Source organism: Galeopterus variegatus, unplaced genomic scaffold (genome assembly GCF_000696425.1).
Source record: "Galeopterus variegatus unplaced genomic scaffold, G_variegatus-3.0.2 Scaffold319, whole genome shotgun sequence".
Classification (NCBI taxonomy): Eukaryota; Metazoa; Chordata; class Mammalia; order Dermoptera; family Cynocephalidae; genus Galeopterus; species Galeopterus variegatus.
The window spans coordinates 529,526-535,563 of record NW_007726430.1 but is presented as its reverse complement, the minus strand read 5'-3'; positions in this window follow the sequence as shown (position 1 = coordinate 535,563).

Genomic DNA, 6,038 nt, shown 5'->3' with positions numbered 1-6,038 from the left:
ACGGGCCATAATAATCATATACAGTGTATATTGACAAAATAAAAAAAAATAAAAAAAATAAAAAAATAAAATATGTTTTAAAAAAAAAAAAAAGAAAGAAATAGAATAGAGTTGGGAAGAGAACACCGTGTCTGGAGTATTAGTCAGCTTTTTGCTGTGGCAATGCTATGTAACAAACCACCCTGAAACTCAACCATTTATAATGGCAAACATTTATTTCTTGCTCACAAGTCTGGGGGTCAATCGTAGCTGGACTGGACCAGCTGGTCTCAGCTGGACTTGGCTCCAGACTGTGAGTTGGATTTGGGTCTGCTCCAGGTCTCTCATTCCAGGACCCAGGCTGAAGTAACAACATACCCCTGGAGCATGCTCTTCTCATGGTGCATGGCACAAGCACAAGAAGCCAAGCCACACCACACAAATGCTACAGAGCCTCAACCAGGACACAGCTTACTTCACGCCTGCTCACATTCCATTGGCCAAGGCAAGTCACACGGCCAAGCTCATAGTCAAGGGGGTGGGAAAGTATTCACGGCCTAATGACAGACACTGAAAAATCTCAAGGTAATGGGACTGGACATGTAATCTAATTATAGGTGGGGGTGGAATCGTTGGAATCAGTAAGCCAATCTACCACGGCTGCTGGGCCAAATACTTGCCATTCCTGCTCTATGAGACATTAGGGGAGCACGTCCAGTAGAATTTTTATCTATTTTGTCTAATGTCTGCTGCATTAGGATCTTTTTCTAAAACATGGAAATGACATTTTATTTTATTATTATTATTGTTTTTGCAGCTGGCTGGTACCAGGAGCTAAACCTTTGACCTCGGTGTTACCAGCACCACATTCTAACCAAGTGAGCTAACTGGCCAGCCCAGAAATGACATTTTAAATTCTGCTTATAACAGTAAAAATATCAGACAATACAGAAAACTTTAAAATGTAAAACTTGCCATAATCCTACCATTCAGAGTTAACTGATGTTAATATCTTCATGTTCATTCCTTTACAATTTCTTACATATGCGTAATTACACCAATACTATTTTTAACATAATCAGAATCATGATATACGTACTACTTTGTAATCTTATCAGTTAAAATTTCATTAATCCCTTTCTATATAAATATAAATCATTCTTTTTAATGTTTAGATGAATTTTATGATACTTGCTACATTTTGAATCTGTTTATAAACATTTTTTCACCAATAATTCTGCAATCATAATAGATTTATTTCCATTTCTCATGTTTTACTTCCAATCTGTATCAATATTTTATGCAAACTTTTGCTTCAACATAATCATGTTGTATATAAGTTTGTGGGTTTTCACACTTAACATTATTTTATAAATGCTTTCCCATGTTGTTACAATTTGCATATTTATTCTTTTTGGTGTTGCCTAACACAACATCATTCCATTAGCCAGTTCCTGAGGTTGGATATTGTGGTTATTTCTAGTATTTTTACTGTTAGTTTCATTCATTCCAGAAATTCTGACTGCATTTAATTGGCTATCTGAGATTTTTCTGTCTTCTTTTCCACCATTTTTTCCCTCTTGTCGAGCAGAGGTGGAACAGCCATTGACATTTTCCAATGACTGGATTCAGAAGTGGTTTAGTAGTTCAGTAGTAGTCATTTCTTGGTACAGATTTATATAGTTTGTGGCCACTTCTCTGTACAGATAAGTATTGACAGCCATCCCTGAGTAGGAATGGCTTCCAGAAATTCTGCTGCTGCCCATCGAGGTGATTCACCTCATTTTATGACACCAGGGTGTAGAGCCAGAAAGTCATTCGGTGATCTGAGCCTGTCCTATAGTGCCCAGCACTGGAAACACATCTGCGCAGTGGAGGAGAAACAATGTTTGAAATGCACACAGCTAGAAGCTAGTCTGTGGAAAATAGTGCCCACATCTCCTGCTATGTGGCAAAAAGCCAGTCGGCAAGGAGAGAGTAAGGCTGACACGCAGAAAGAGACAGAGACCAGGGTGGCACTCATGTCCTGGGTCCAGTTTTTCCTAAAGTCTGTCTGTATCCCTGCCCTTCCCACAAGTGGGCATTCAGCCCTTGCTTAAATTCTGTGAGCCAAATATATCCCCTATTTTGTATGAGCTGGTTTGAGTTGAGATTTTTGCAACAAGAACCCTGAAGTGCAGGCACCAATCTAGTGTTAACACCACAGGCCCTTGGCCAAGGCTGAAACTATAAAGATGAACAATAGATGGACCTGCCTTCTAGGAGCCCACAAACAATGAGGGACTAGAACATGCAAACAAATAATTATAGTACCACATGCCAAGACTCATGGTAGAGGTGCTCCAACTGATGCAGAAGCCAAGAGAGGGAGACTTCTGACCACATGCAAAGATGAATCAAACTTCACCTAGGAGTGATAGCCTGCTAAGCTTTAGGGAGTGAAAAGTTCAAGAGGTGACCTGCTATCGGCATCTTTATTAGGTCATTAAGTTTCTTCTTTTGGATGAGTTAGGGTAACTCTTTTTTATTTTTTTTATTTTTTTTTTCCTTTTTGTCTTTTTTACTGACCGGTAATGGGATCGCAACCCTCGGTGTTGCGCCCACACCGCGCCCAGCCAGTGAGCGGGAACCGGTCTCCACATGGGATCCAAACACTCGGCGGGAGCGCCGCTGCGCTCCCAAGCGCTGCACTCTCTAGTGCGCCACCGGGCCGGCCCAAGGGTAACTCTTGATAATAGGATTACTGAGCCAAAGAGCATGGACATATATTTATTATGGCTTTTGCCAAACACCACTACAAAATGCCAAGCCAGTTAGGAAGCAAGTCCCCCTGCCTTACTTAGCCTTCAGACAGCCCTTTCCTCATTTAGAGCTTTGTCTCACCCACTCGCTGTAGCAGCCCACTCCCATTTTAATATCCCCACAGCTGTCTGTATTCACTGTCCCCCAGCTCATCACAGGGGCCCTAAAATGCCACCAACAGTAAAAGGTGTGCCAAAGGGAAATGCTCCAGCCCAGCTTGAGCCTCCAGCCTACGGGACGTTATGGGGAGTGGCGTGGAACAGCAAATTGCTGGGACAGAAGCAATTCATTCTCATGTCTCCAATCACCAGTCTGTCCTGCCTCTGTTTTAGGAATCTCATGTTCCAAGGCCAAATTTGCTAAGTTAAAAGACAAGTTACAGGGCCGGCCCGGTGGCACACTGGAGAGTGCGCCGCTTGGGAGCACAGCGGCGCTCCCGCCGAGGGTTCGGATCCCATGTGGAGACCGGTTCCCACTCACTGGCTGAGTGTGGTGCAGGTGCAACACCAAGGGTTGCGATCCCATTGCCGGTCAGTAAAAAAGACAAAAAGGAAATAAAAAAAAGGCAAGTTACAGAGATAACTCGCCTGATAAAGTTCTACCCTCTCTCCTCCACATGGGGCTGTCTCAACAATTAGGATCAATTCCTTCAGGAAGTTTTCATTTAGCACTGACTATGTAGCCAGTGGATGAGAATTCACGATAACTCCATCGTAGATGGTCTGGAGTTTCCCCTCATAGCTCGGCACAGAGAGTACTTGCTCTGGAGCAGCTGTGATAGGAAAGAGCCCTGACTGCAGTCAGACAGAATCGCTTCTGTCACTTGCATGTCGTTTGATTTTGTTTCTTCTTTCATTCATTTAACAACTATTTAAAGCTCCCTAAGAGGCAGCATGGTACTGCAGTGTTAAGAGGAAGGAGAAGGGACAGACAGAACTGGAGATGAGTCCTGCCTTTGCAACTCACCGTATTTCATTAAATCAAGGACAACATGGGTCACAGGATGAATCATTTAATGTACCCCCAAGAAAAAAATGCTGCCAAACTATGACACAATGATTTCTTGTCACTTGGAATTTTATTTTACAGTTACTAAAAGAGCTCATTAGACTTACTTGTATTTTGACATAGGCTTTTATTACATATACATAAAAGTAAAAGTATAAGCAAAATAAATCGGTTAAGTTTATCCAAGCCCTTTGAACAAAGACCACCAGGAAAACACCTACAGCCAAAAAAAGTTAGGTTTATTTACCTTGCTTGAGTAAAGGACAATGTGCCCTAGGGAAATGCTCAGGACACACTAAGGAAATTCCTTAAATTTGGGTTTGCTTCCATAGTTCTGTGGAGGGATTAGGAAAGTGGGACAGATTCTCGATCGAACGCTGTCAAGAAACAGGCAGTTCAGAAACTGGCTATCTGTGTAATGTTTATCTAGGAGGCAGGAGGATTAATGCAGGGCTAGAGTCATCTTTGATAAAGCAGCAGCAATCAGAGAAAGGCAAAGTCATTTCTGCGGCTTCATCCATGCCTCGGGCTAACTGTGGTTTATGTTCTGCTGGTAACAGACAGTCTGAATATCAGAAGGGCCATCTTTCACTTCCTTTGTATTCCTAAAACTTCACATTGACGTCAGTTATAGAAAGCATCCCCATTTCAGAGACATTAAAATGTGGGGGAAAGTGTTCATCATAGATTTGATGAAGTAAAATTCTTGCTGTACTACCTTGAGCAAGTAATTTTGACCCTTTAAGCCTCACCTTCTTGCTCTATAAACTGGGGGCAATATGATCTACCGCATAAGACTTGTGGGGACTAAGAAATAATGTCTTCCAAGTGCCTGGTACCATATTGGGCATATCATTCAGGATGCAACCAGGAAAACAGAAACCACTCTAAGTATTTAAAACAGAGAGAATTTAATGCAGGGTATTGGTGACGCAGGTGACAGGGATGATGGAAGGGCTAAGAAGCCCACAAGGGACAGTGAGGTGACTCAGAGATTAGCAAAAGCAAGAAGCTGCCCACCACTCCTAAACTGGAAGGACAAAAGGCCGAGATGGAATTGACAGAGCCCAGGGGCGTGGATCAGCCTGCAGATGGTGGGGCCACAGCTACTTCTCCAGTAGGAGCTGGAGCCACAGAGGAGCCTGTCTGCTGCTGGAGACCTGCTTGAGCCCAAGCAAGAGAAAGAAAGAGAATATACACCCTCGTTCTTCCTTACTCCTGCCTTCTTATCTCCTGCCACTGCCTCCCATTGGGCAAACCCAGTCCTGAAGCCAGATGTTCTGGGAGACGGCTCAGCCCACTGCAGTACAGAGCAGAGCAGGACGAGGAAGGGATCCGCAGCGAATGGGAGACAACGACCGTGTGCAGAAGCAACAGGCTTGGTGATACCTTTATTTGTAAAACCTTTAAAGTACTAGATACGCGGGCCGGCCTGTGGCTCACTCGGGAGAGTGCGGTGCTGATAACACCAAGGCCACGAGTTCGGATCCCATATAGGGATGGCCGGTTCGCTCACTGGGTGAGCCTGGTGCTGACAACACCAAGTCAAGGGTTAAGATCCCCTTACCGGTCATCTTTAAAAAAAAAAAAGTACTAGATACGCTTGAAAGTGACAAAATCATTCCCTTAAAAACACCGTATAGTGTAATCTACACGGACTAGTTCACATCTCCTCTCCCGTCCCCTGTACTACAGCGTTTTAAGATAAACTTTCAGCGTCAGTTTGAGTTTTCTCGACTGTCTTGGGAGGGTTTCTGCAGAAGAGGGAGATGCCCGTTCTATGTCACAGAGGTAAAAGCTCACCCAGAGAACGATTACGGTGCAGCACTGTCATGACAACTGGACTGTGGTCTCTGGGCTCTCAAGGACTCGTGTTTAAAAATGGAAACCCTGACAACCGTCGGGGGTGGTTTACGTGAGCCCACACTCCGCTCGGCTCCTCTTCTTCGCCTTCCCTTGTCCAGAAGGGTCCAGAATGGCTTTTGAAAGAGGACGAGATCACGTGCGAGGTCCCGCAGCGGGCACATCAGAAGGAATCCGGTCCCCCTCTCCCACGCCAGGCCCTTTCCACACCCACTCCGGCTCTTTTCCCGCCGAGGAATCTCCTGGCGGAGGAAGGCACGTCCCCGGAAAGGCAACGCCGACCCGATCCGAACCCCGGGGCGCTCTTCATGCCAGAAAAACGCCCGATCGGCTTCTGCGCGGACGGCAACCCACAGCGCCCCCGGCCGGGAGCCCCTCTGCGGCTC